Source organism: Lissotriton helveticus, chromosome 1_1 (assembly GCF_964261635.1).
Source record: "Lissotriton helveticus chromosome 1_1, aLisHel1.1, whole genome shotgun sequence".
NCBI lineage: Eukaryota > Metazoa > Chordata > Amphibia > Caudata > Salamandridae > Lissotriton > Lissotriton helveticus.
In genome coordinates, this window is record NC_136057.1 from 1,175,566,268 (window position 1) to 1,175,579,393 (window position 13,126).

The 13,126-nt window shown below is 48.5% G+C and overlaps 1 protein-coding gene across 3 annotated transcripts in view; it reads right to left on the reverse strand.

The window, feature by feature from the left end:
- Positions 1-13,126, reverse strand: part of ZNF800 (zinc finger protein 800) — a 230,245-nt gene that overhangs the window by 81,405 nt on the left and 135,714 nt on the right. The gene's annotated exons all lie outside the window — the stretch shown is intronic.

The following is a 13,126-nucleotide window of genomic DNA, read 5'->3' on the forward strand; positions in this document are numbered from 1 at the left end:
AAATAGGTTTAAACGGGGGTGGGGGAGGCAGGGGCGTGGCCAAGCGGCAATGGGGTGCGGACAACTCAGCCAGAGCTCCTGAGGACGAACCACTACCCTCCGCCTCCCTTGCAAGACGTTTTATACCTGCTTGCTGACTACTAGGGGCTAGAGCAGCGCCCCGCCTTGAGGCTTCTAGCAGGCTGAAATGAACATGTCTTAGTAAGCAGTCTCCAACCTAGTAGGGACTCAGGAATACTGAAGGAGCATCTCCATAGTCCTCTATACCCCCACGGGGGAGACCTGGAACAAGTTCCCCACTCAGACATACTAGCCATGGGGTGCTTGGAACCACGCCTACTATGTGTATTGACTGGAGGTGCTGATTGAGGATTTTCCCTGGCGAGACCCAAACCCAACCACATTGCCTGGAGCACAGTAATATTGCTGTCAACCTCGTAGAGGTGATCGCTGCAGGTAGTACTGGCGACGTGTATGGATCCCAGAGCTTAGCAGATGAGGTGACGAGGCAGCATTTCTCAATCGGTGCTCAGCTAGCAAGTGGCCCCAACCTTGACTCGGGAGTTGGCATCATTGAAGGGCACGTGGCAGAGAAGGCCAGGTCCTTGATCTGGGATACCGTGGGACTACACCCCTGAGATGTCCTGTCCATGTTCAGAAGCCCGAAAACCCGTACTGGATCACCGACCCCTGCCTGAGACTACTGCTGACTGGTGGGCCAGAGTGACGCCCTATTTGCCACCAATCACATCAGGAACTTTACCCAGAGGGCATCCACTCCGTAAAGGGGAAGAACTGTGATTCAACTACGATACCAGATACCTGGAGAAACGCGGGCCTGGCGAGGTGCCCTAGAACCAGGGGGGTGGGTGGGGTTTTGCATTGAGGTGTCTGACTTTGCGGACGCCGATATATGCCCATTTGCTCCTTTGACTTAATTAGCACTGAGGTGCCCCTGAAATGGTGCAGCTGCACTGTAATTACCCTCTCACTTCGCAGCACTTTCCACCCTGAAGTCGCCTAAATGGATATACGGACTAGGAAAAAAGGCTCTGAACTTGGGGGAGCTTGGCCTAGAGTGGCTCGGTTGCCCATGTGCCACACAATGACACAATTACTACTCTGGATAGGTCACCTGAGGGCCCACAGTGAAAGATATCCTACAGGGCATCACTGCTTCCAGAGAAGTACTAGAAATTAAAGTTGACACTGGGAGCAAACCTGGGCATTCTCAAGGATGACCACCGAAGACTGGTGGAACAAGTCATCACAACAGAAAGAACGGTGGCAGAGATTCCCTTCAATTCACTGACATGTCGTGAACAACACTTCTGGAAGGAAAAGTGCAGATACTGGAACACAGGGCGGATGAAGCAGAAAAAAGATAGAAGAGGAACAGCATTTGAGCGAATAGCCTTCCAGAGAGAGTTGTGGGGGAACAATATGCTGGACTACAAGGAGAGATGCCTGAGGGAGGAGATCACTCCTGAGGAGCTCTCACCCATTTGTTCATTGGAAAGGGCCCACAGGGTGCCTGCACGGGCCCAGTTGACAGATGCAACCCAAACACTAGTGGTGGCCCGACTACTATATTACAGGGACAGGGACTATATCCTGGAACAAGCCAGAAAGAAGGGCGACATCCTGGCAGATAATAGCAAAGCCATGATTTTCTCAAACTTCACAAAGGAGGTTAAAAAAAAAAACACAACGGTCGACACTCCTGGTCTTCGCCAAAAGGGCTTGCCTTATGCCAAGCTGTTCCCTGCTAGTCTGTGTGTTGTGACCCCTAACAGGTGCAATTCTTTCGATCCCTGCAAGAGGCATTAAAGTCGATTGATCTACATCCACCGGCATAACCAGCCAGAGATCTGAGGGGCCTACCAGATGGCAGAGATCAAGACGTGGAGAGAGTTCAGAGGATATGCACAGGTGAAGAGATTCACTGAGAGTAGCAAAGAGCGGTGGAAGTGGTGGCAGCGCTCAGAGGTGAAGGGACAAGCCCAACATAGTCTATGGATGGAGATGAGATGCGTGATTCCGAACTGGAGCCAGTTTTGCATTGAGAGAACTGTGGAGACAGGGGGCGCCCCCTGGGCATGTTCTTCATTCAATTTTCTCGACTATGCGATCGGTGTGGAGGACCCTGAGGCTACGGGCTCTAGGACACTCACCAGCCCTCCTTTTACTTTTTTCTTATTTCATTCCTTGTCAACAGAGTAAACAGTATAGAACGGCCGCAGTTCTGTTGATATATCAAGCGACATCATGAAGAGGAAAGAACAAAAGGCAGGCAAATGTTAAATAACACCAACTACCCCCTCCTGCCCCCAACTCCCAGACAATTGTGACCACCGCGCTCACCACCCCTCCTTGTTAGTGGTATTTTCTGTGGGCACACCCATGAGTATATTAGCTGTTCGAATGTTGAATACGAGTCGTGCCCCACAAACAGTTTAACTATTGTCACAGGGCAGGATGAGAACAAGGTTTTTTTTTTTTTTTAACTTTATTTCGTCTGGTCAGACAAGTTATTCACATTTACATTGTGAGTATTCAGGTCACAGTGTACAGTAATAGTGTTGAAATACGTACAAGCCACAGCAGGACATTAGCAATAGTCACATAAGATCTTATATTAATGTATTAACATTTACTTGTGTATCTTAGGGCTTTCTACAGGATATAAGTTTCTTATGACATTTTACACCTTATCATTTACACATTCCTTTGGATAGATGCCCGTCGCATAATCATACTGTTCTTCTTCCTGCAAAGCATAATCACTACTGACCTCTTATCATTTACATCTTCTATCACTACCTAATCACCACCTTGCATACTCAAGAGATATTGTTTTAGTGGTTCCCAGAAGTCTTTGGGCCTCAGTGGCTGCGATAGTTCTTCCGCATATACCTCCATAGTTTCCCTGCAATAGGACATGTTAACGAGCCAGTCCTTAAACCTGGGGAGGGGGCTTGCTACCCCATCTAATAGCCACTCTTCTTTTTGCTAGCAACAAGGATACCGCTAGGTACTTGCGCCTCTTTGCGGGCTTTAATTTATGTATCCCCAGCAAACACACCAGAGGGGTGTTCGGCTAGCATACCTGTTAGTGTATCCATTACTTCTTGCCAGTATTTGTGTATCTGTGCATTTGTCATACGTTCTGAGTCCGTAGTTGTGTAATTGAGTCAAGGAGTAATAAAATTGGTGTAGAAATTTGAAGTGAATAATACGGAAGTTACAATTTGATGTCAGTAACTGTAGTTGCGTACAGCTATACTCCCAGTCCTGTTCTTCAATGGTCCAACCCAGCAGTTTTTCCCACCTAAGGAGTGATTTGGTACTACGCTCTGTTTGCTCTGATTGTGATGCAGTGTATAGGCGGGTTATTCATTTCTGACGCGTTGGTGCTTTCAACAGGGCTTGTAGTGCGAGTAATGTTGGTGGTTCCTCCAGATAAGTTGCATACATATCCCTGATCGACATCTGTAGAGGCATATGGGCGAACACCTTCATCGGAGTGTTATGTATGCTCAGTGATGGGTCGATTCTTTCTATGAATCTGCCATGTGGGAATATATCCTTCATTGTGTAGATCTTCATGTCCTCTAGTAACTGTGTCATTATCTTTTCCTGCGTCACCGACAATCTCGGGTGGTTAGCTATCAGGCTCGACAAATCTGAAAAATGGTACTAGTCCTGCAGGTCTAGTACTTTAAAAAAACTCCTCGAACTAACAGTAACCTACTTTACCTCCGTCTCTGAAAGCAGAGCAAATGTGACAAGATAAGATTTAAAGGCCTCTTTATTGCTCATTTGCTTTGTGAGCAATAAAAAGGCCTTTAAATCTTGTTATCTTGTCACATTTGCTCAGTTTTCAAAGACGGAGGACAAAAGTTAGTATGTTTTCCTACTCGCCCTTTTATCTTTTACTACTCGCCAGAAAGGGCAAGTAGGACCTAAAAATAGCTCGCAAATGCGAGCGGATTTGTCGAGCCCTGGCTATGGGTAGTGCTGGGACATAAATGGGTAGTTTATCCACCCTGCTCGCCAGTGTGTGCCATGCTCTTGAGGTGCAGCGCACAGGTTTGATCGTGTCTGCAGGTATATAAGACATTGGGTGAGATACAAAAGCGATCAGTGGAGTTGGGTGTACACTGTCCGTCTCTACTGCAACGTGTGGAATGTACGCATAATGTGTTAACCAATAGTGCGCGTGCTGCGCCTGTGCACAATAAAAATATAGCTGCATGTCCGGTGCTCCGAAACTGCCCTGGTGGTATGGCTTCGTCAATACTTTCCAGCTTACTCTGGCCTGATTGCCCGCCTACATGAGTCTCTGCAACAGAGATCGCAGTTTGGAGAAAAACGCCTGCGTCAGCCAAATTGGGATATTGATAAATAAATATAAAAATTTAGGTAGAATTATTATCTTCTGCAGTGCAGTCCTACCTGCTAACGACAAAGGTAGCTGTATCCATCTTGTTATCTGCTCATCAAGTTTACCATAGTTTCTCCCTTAATACTTGATCTGGGTCCCTATGTATCCATACTCCCTGCTGGATAATGCAATGACCACGGATTGTGACTTTGAATGCCTTCCACAGTATTCCTGCACTCGACACCGACCCAGCATTTAGATAAAAATATTCTGTGATTGCCTGCTGCAGCTCTGTGTGGAACACTTAATCTAACAAGGCGCTTCCCTGTAGCCGCCACGTGAATTGTTTGGGGATATGTGTAGGGATCTCCAAGGTAATGTATACCGGGGAGTGATCTGACAAGGTTTTGGGTAAATGTTTAATTGAGGTCGTCCAAGTGCTTGCCTCCGCTGTGAGTAACTAGTAATCTATGCGTGACCATGTATTATGTGTCGCTGACGTGCACGTACCCTCCCTCCTGCTCATGTTTCTCATTCTCCAAATGTCCGTCATAGCCCATAACTCCATGCCGTCTTTTAGAGCCTTGGCTGCTCTTTTGCCATGACGCTAGTTACCCATAGATCTGTCGAGGGCCGGGTCTAGACAGGTGTTGAAGTCCCCTCCCCATAATATAGGCGCACTATGGAGTTCTCGGAGTTTAGTCCATATATCTACATAAAAGCTGGTGTCATCTATGTTAGGGCCATATGATGTTATTACCATTAGTACAGTGCCACCAAAATGTCCTTGCACTATAACTAATCGACCTTGATCATCTCGCAATGCCTTTATGAGCTGAAATGGAACACTTCCCCAAACAAGTATTAAGACGCCTCTAGCATACGTAGAATAGGAAGAGGCCATGCGGTACACCGCCCATCTTGTGCCCACCCGTGTTTCAGTATCGGAGGTAAGGTGTGTTTCCTGTATGCATGCCACATCTATCTCGTGCCTATCTAAGTATGCAAATACCTTGCGTATTTTCTGTGGGTTTTGCAGCCCTTAAACATTCCATGTTAAAAGCGTTACTTTTCTGGTTGTCCTACTAGTATCAGCCATGCCCATCTGTTCCTGCCAAAGACAGCCAATGCCCTGCAAACTTCACATGTAAAGTGATAACTGTACCAGTGCTTTCTCTTGTCAACCAAACATTTTCTGCTTTCCCTAGCCCACTCCCCACCCCCACCCACTCAGTCATGTACCCTTTGGCGGAGCCAGACCACAGTTATGCTTCCTGAGATCTCCACCTCCTCCTCCCCTGTAAAGATCGAGAACAGCCCCTTCAAAAACAGAAAACAGTAACTTGTAGTGCACACAGAGGGGCATTAACTGCCAGCCCATTTCTTGTGGAACTCCTCCACATGGGCGGATGGCCGGCCAAACCTACTATGTCTACAAACCTACCATCTCGTGACATATTTTTAACAAGTCCGGGTGATGGATTATAAGAATTGCATTAAACTTCAATAACAGCTATGTCAGAAAACTTTACAGTCATTAACTTCCAGCCAGCACAACCCCGCACCACGTATAGCCCCAGATCGGTCCCCAGGTGTCCAGCAGTTTCCCTGTCCGCCTCTCAGCTGGTGCCTTATGCCTCCACTTGCTCTCAGTGCACTGCCAGGTGGGTAAATGCCACAGCGAACTTTATAAGGCGGCTAGAGACACGGGCCTTTTGTCATCATCCACCCGGAAAGCCCATGACGTGCCCCTGCTCAAACCTGGGATACCAGCTCATAACAAAGGCATATCCACCGTTGTATATGCTGAATATAGGGTAGAGGATCCTTACTCGGATTCTTGCCACTAGGTTTCTCCCACGCATGCCTCGACTCATACACTCCAACCAAGAGTGATTTATACCTGGTCGCAAATATAGAAATTAAATATAGAGACTCCTATGAGTTTAGAGACAGATACTTATGATTGAGAGGAAGTGGCCATTTTCACTGTGGATATAGAGATTGCCTTTGATGATCTAGAATTGCCATTTCTCTACGTAGTTGTGGAGCGCTTTGGTCCAGGCCACAAATCTCTGCCCCAGGCCAAACTGTTAGCGTTCACTATTTCTGAAAGATGCCAGGTGAGCCATAGAACCAGACAGGGGTTCCCTTTGACGCCTCTGTTGTTATCCCTAGCAATGGAGCTACTAGCATGCAATGTCCAGATCGTGACTGCTTGGAGGGGAGAGGGGGCGATAGAGATCAAAGGATAAATCTATTATATTGCTCTATATACAGACGACATCCTGATCTTTTTAAGGAACACTACTATGTTGCTAGAGGGTGCTTGAGGGGTGCCAGAGAAATTAGTCTTGCTCGCGGGAATGAGAGTAAATAGTCAGAAATCACTCTTATTCACCACACCAGCAAGTTGTGACCACCCTCCCCCAAGGGACCTGGTGCTGTTACAATCGGAACCCTGATGCATGCACTACCTAGGGGTACAAATCTTTCACAACCCAACTGACCTACTCGCGGGGAACATTGCGAAAGTGATACGAACTCTCAAGATGAAAATGGAATTCTGGACTGCATTTCCCCTTTTAGTTGCGGGCAAATTTGCCTTGTTGAAAATGGTCGCCCACCCCCAACTTATTTTATTTACGGTGTTGCCTGTGTGGATTACTAAAGTGTTATTTAAAGAGCTCGATCCCTCATGAAAGCATTTATATGAGGCTCGGGCCGCAGTAGAGTGGCTCTGTTCACCCTGGCAGCCCCTGAATTTAAATCACATTACTGGCACAGCTCCAATAGTTGAAGCAGTGGGTGGCGGGTAGACTAACACCAGGGAGTGAGATGGGTTCTTTTGTACCTGACCTCCACCACCTACTTAGGATACTACTACAGCTTAGATGCCCTACTCAGGTAGCTACCACATAATTTAAGAGGGATGTGTCACTGTTTTGTCTGCTGCTTGCAGAAAGCACACATGAAAATAGCCCAGAAGAGACTGGCAAGGACCGACAAAATGGGCGGATGTGGGAGTGACCATGTTGGGCAACCAGTTCCCAGCAGAGGTACTCCTTGTACTGTAGGACTTCCATTCGTGACACTTCCTTCTCTATGGCACTGTAAAATCAGCAATGCGTAAACACTGCTAAGCTGGCCTGACTGTACCTCCCCACCATAACAGCGGTCACTACATGATCATGCCAACACAGACCTTCAAGGCAGTTACTTGCCCATATAGGGCAAACAGAGGACAAATTGCGCTGCCTCACTGCCCTCTAGACACGCTGGGAGGAGGGCCTAGGGAACCACGTACCCATGAAGGACTGGGCTAGCATACCGGAGAGGGTCCCCAAGGTATTGAGAAATGCCCGCTTTAAGCTCAAAGTCTGTACCTTGCATGGCATATCTCACTCATGGGCGAGTGAATCAACACTTTAACACGACCAATGCGAGATGACCATGGTGTAGCGGGGAGGAATTCATGCACATGTTTAGGTATTACCCAATATAACTGTATATTGGCAGAAGAACGCTACAGAGCTCACGGAAGTCTTGGAGAGGTAGGTCGCCTACACCCCAGAAAACTGCTTATTACATTGGTTTACACATGCTGCTCAAACTAAAGCTACAAGAAGGTTTCAGGACCTAGTTTTTAGGTTGAGTATTCAAGACATCTTGTATTTACTTTAGTATATACTTATATGTGTATATACGTCGTGGGCTCTGGAGATCAGCCCTGAGACTAGTCTGCTTCCACTTAGGGACATTTTGTTCTGTTCAACTGCCTCTATTTAACTGTCTGGATAGAAAACGACCAGTAGAAGTCAGTAAAATAACAGAGTTGCTTTCTGGTAAGGGACTTTATTTTTTGGTATTTTTCTGGCAACTGCCTCTATTTAACTGATAGAAAACGACCAGCAGAGGTCAGTAAAATACTAGAATCACTTTAGCATTCTCCAGATTCCAGTCGATAGAAATGGTCTTCCACGAGCACCCGTAGACAATATTTTTTTCAAATCTTGTATTTTTAGTGATATGACCACCAAAGGCCCCGATTTTATATTAAAAACAGAGCTTTGGACTACACCATTTCCCACTAAAAGGCAATATTTCTCTCCATGTGTTCCCATACCTGGCGTGTCACGCAGCTTGGTGCTTACTTTCCCTCCATGTTTAAGAACAGTAGATGTTTCAGCAGCGAGGGTAATGTGCTGCATAGCTAAATACATATAAGGTCCCAAAGGAGAAGCCGATTGCACTGCAAATGCTTGTTATACTTGCAATGGTTGCAATCGGAGGAGCTGGGATAAGACCAGATTCAAATGCCAAACAGGTGGTGGACGCCGGATGGGCAGAAATATCCGGAACAGGTCCTTAAAGAACTGACGAATGATCCGAGAGGAGTACAGTGACGTGAAACCATCATGGCGAAAGCGGGAAATCGCCGCCAGGAAGACTTTAAGAGTAGAATGCGAAAGTCCTGACTTAGCCAAAAGGAGGAAAAAAGGTAGCATTTGCTCAGGTGTGGCGAGCATAGGATCGATTTTCTCCTTGTGGCACCAGATACAAAACTGTTTCCATTTCAGCTTATAGGTCTAAACTGTGGAAGGAGCGCGTGCATGAGCAAGCACCTCTCTGCACTCGGGAGCAATATTCAAATGTACAAACTCATTGTGCTCAGGTTCCAAGCGTGAAGCTGGAGAGACGCCGAATCCGGATGACAAATCTGGCCCTGGCTCATGGTGAGCAGATGAGGTAGAGGGCGAAGAAGAATCGGATCGCACTGGAAAAACAGAAGGAGATCTGTGAACCATGGGCGACGCGGCCACCTGGGCGCAATCAGAATGACGTGACACGGCTGATGTCTCATCTTGTGCAGCAGGCGTGGAATCAGAGGGAATCGGCGGAAAAGCGTAAACAAATTAAATCGAAAACGCATTCCCCGCTCGATCCTCTGTGGGTATGCCGACTTGCGAAGTGTAGGCATTTGCGGTTGATTGGAGTCGCAAAAAGATCCAGCTCCGGCTGGCCCCACAAGCGAAATACATACTCCAGAGTCGGTTGATGAGTTCCCACTCTTGATTGTCCGTAGCCGATCTGCTGAGCGAGTCGGCAAGGGCGTTGGAGGCACCCGGTACGTGAACTGCTGTCAGTTGGACACGATGTTGAATCGCCCATCCCCAGATCTGTTGTGCCTGTCTGGACAGCAGAAGAGACCTCGTACGTCCTAGTTTGTGGAGGTAGTGCATACTGGTGGTGTTGTCCGTACGCACCAGCAGCGATTTCCCTTCCACCAGCATCCGGAAAGATTTTAGGGCGAGGAAGATGGCTAAAAGTTCCAGGCGATGTATGTGCCATGTGCATTGATCTGCAGTCCATTTGCCCTTGACTGACAACCCTTGGAGGTGTGCACCCCAACCCTCCAAGGAGGCATCCGTCATGATGGTAAGTATGGGGTCTGTGTCCTGGAAAGGTCGCCCGGTGGCGATGTTTAGAAGGTGAGTCCACCATTCCAATGCACCCAGGATGCGGGGGGGGGGGGGTCAGGCAGACTGTCGTTGAACGACCCCGACACTTGCCGCCAATGTTTGTCCAACTCCTCTTGGAGGACTTGCATATGTAGCCTGCAATTGGGGATCAGTTGTATGCAGGAAGATGCCATGCCCAGAAAAGATTTCAATATCCGGACAGAACGGATCTTCTTGAGCTTAGAAGAGCCACTATCTTGATTATGCGAGCTTGTCGCTCCTGTGAGACAAACACCTTCGCCAGACGAGAGTCTATCAATGCTCCCAGAAAAACTCTTCGTTGTGTTGGACGGGCATGAGATTTCTCGTGGTTGATGGAAAGGCCCAAGGCGTGAAAGAGACAGGCAAGTCTGAGTGTGTGGTCTTGCTACATGAAAAGTTTGAGCTTTTATCAGACAGTCGTCCAAGCAAGGGTAGAACTGAATGCCCTGTAGGCGAAGAACAGCCGCAACCGGAGCCATGATTTTCGTGAAGACTCTTGGCGTGGAACGAAGGCTGAAAGGTAAGACCTTGAATTGGAAGTGTTTGGATCCTACTGTGAAGCGAAGATACTTTCTGTGCCTGTGATGTATTGGCACATGAAAATATGCATCTTGGAGGTCGATGGTGGAGAGGAACTCTCCGGGATTTAGAGACTGTAAAATTTCCAGTAAGGTCAGCATCCGAAATGTTTGGGATTTGATGAACTTGTTGAGGGCTCGGAGGTCCAAGATAGGGCGCCACTCTCCTGGTTTTTTCCTGATAAGGGAAAAGTGGGAATAAAAGCCCTTGACTTGTTGTAATCGAGAAACCACTTCGACAGCCCCTTTCTGTATCATAATTCTGACCTGCGCAAACAGTTCCTTCAAATGTGCTGGGGCAGGGCCAGAGGGTGGGCGGGTGGGTGGGAGGAAATTTGGGAAATTCGAGAGCGTGGCCCTTTAAGATGACATCCAAGATCCAATGATCTGAAGTTATTTGTGACCAATTGCAGAAGTGCTGGGAGATTCGACCTCCAATTTTCAGAGCAGGAGAACACTTGATCCTGGGAAAGTCACTGTTTTTTAGAAGGTAGCACCTCCTTTGTAGGTGCTCTTCCTCCGATAAGGCCTGGGATCTGATTGCCTATTCGGAGTTTGATAGGAGTATCGCTGTTTGTTGACACCATAGGAATGGTACTGGGAGGAGCCACGAAAATTGGAGGAAGTACCTCTGCCATGTACTCCGCGAAAGGGCCGCTTCCGGTACTGGAGGGATCCCAGAGCACGAGCAGTGTCCGTGTCCTTCTTGATGGACTCTAAGGCATCGTCCACATGCTTGCTGAAGAGGGATTCTCCATCGAAAGGCAAGTCGAGCACCCTCGCCTGTACTTCAGGCCGAAAAGCCGTTGCCTTGAGCCAGCCCTGCCTCCTTAAGACAACAGCATCTGCGAGCTGCCTGAAACCAGTCGAGGAAATGTCAAGGGCACTGTCAATTTCCGAAGAGATCTTCTCTCCCTCCTGCACAATCTTATGGGCTTCAGCCCTGGAGGATTCTGGAAGTAGGTCAACCAAAGCCGCCATCTCTGACCACATCGGACGGTCATATCGTCCGAGGATGGCCAGGGAGTTTGCCGCCCTGACCGTCGTGGCAGCCATAGTGGTGAATTTCTTCCCAATGGTATCCAGGCAGCGACCTTCCTGATCCGGTGGCGAAGTCAACGGAGTCGCCGAGTTACGCGACCTCTTCTGGGCAACTTGCGTAATGACCGAGTCAGCCTTAGGTTGTGACACAAGGCATGCCGGTGAATCTGCAGGCGCCTTGTATTTTTTGTCAAGGCGCGGAAGCACGGCCGGGATGGAATTAGGCCGTTCCATAAGTTTAAGCCCCTCCTGCGATATGAAGTCAATGATTGAGATGGTATGTACTTGCTTCAAAGGTTGATCCTTGAAGTCATAAAGGAAGCAGTCCTGTTTGACGTCCATAGGCAAGTCAAAACGTTTCGCGGCTCTCACCATCAGGTTGTGGAAACCCCCAATGTCCACTGGGGGAGAAGCTAGGGGAGATTCCGGAGGAGGAGACGGTGTCTGGGCCCGGTAGTTATCCCAATCTGTAAGGATAGCGTTGTCGTCCTGGTCCATATCATGGCGGACATCATCATCATTAGTATCAGGATCTGGACGAACTGGCAATCTTGGCTGAGCAACAGGTAGTGGCTCTTGTGCTGGAGTATGCGGAGCGGGAGAATTTTGCGCAGAAGGTGGGAATCTGCGATTATAATCATCCAACATGTGTTGGAAGGTTCAATATCAAAGACACTGGTATTTGTGCCATAGGAACCTCGTGGTCAACATCCAGCTGGTCATCGTGAACAGGGAAGAGTGAACCCCTGTCATCATTGTCCTCATCCTCAGTCCTGATATTTTATATTGAGTTCCGAAGGACGTGATGCAGGACGAAAAGTGTCATCAACATAGGAACCATCTGAAGATTCCTCCTCTGCAGACGCAAATAATTGAGCTGGGGGACGAGAATCACCTTGAAGAGGACTCAAATCCCGGGTAACGGGACGTTTTACAATGGAAGCCGTCACCACGGTAAAGGTTGTTGCAGTCGCTAGAGAATAGTGACCCGTCGACGAGCTCGTGGTCGAAACCTCCGTAGAGGGATTCGACAAAGCAGGACCAGGCGTCGAAGATGAAGCGGAAGCAGTCGACGGAGCCAGGGCTTTTTATTTCAATGGTGCGGCTGTCGACGACGAGGTTTTCTTCGCCGTCGTCGAGGAGGCGGTCTTCGACAATGAACTCACGGTCGACGAAAGTGGGACCGTCGACGAAAGTGGGACCGTCGACGAAAGTGGGACCGTCGACGAAAGTGGGACCGTCGACGAAAGTGGGACCGTCGACGAAAGTGGGACCGTCGACGAAAGTGGGACCGTCGACGAAAGTGGGACCGTCGACGAAAGTGGGACCGTCGACGCCTTCGTCGAAGAGTACTTCTTTGGCAAGGCCGTCGACCAGACGGATTTCTTTGCCGTCGACGAGATCTTCACAATGGATGTTATGGGTCTAACCTCTTGGAGCGTCGTCGACGAGGCGGACTTTGTCGCCGTCGTAGTTTGTCGACATAGAACATGTCGTCGTCATCGTAGGCACAGCGTAGACGGATCTTGTAGACGGGCGCGTCGACGAGGTAGACGACTAGGGCACAGCTTGGGACTGCGATGCGAGAGAACCAGGTCCCGTAGGCGTAGAGGCCG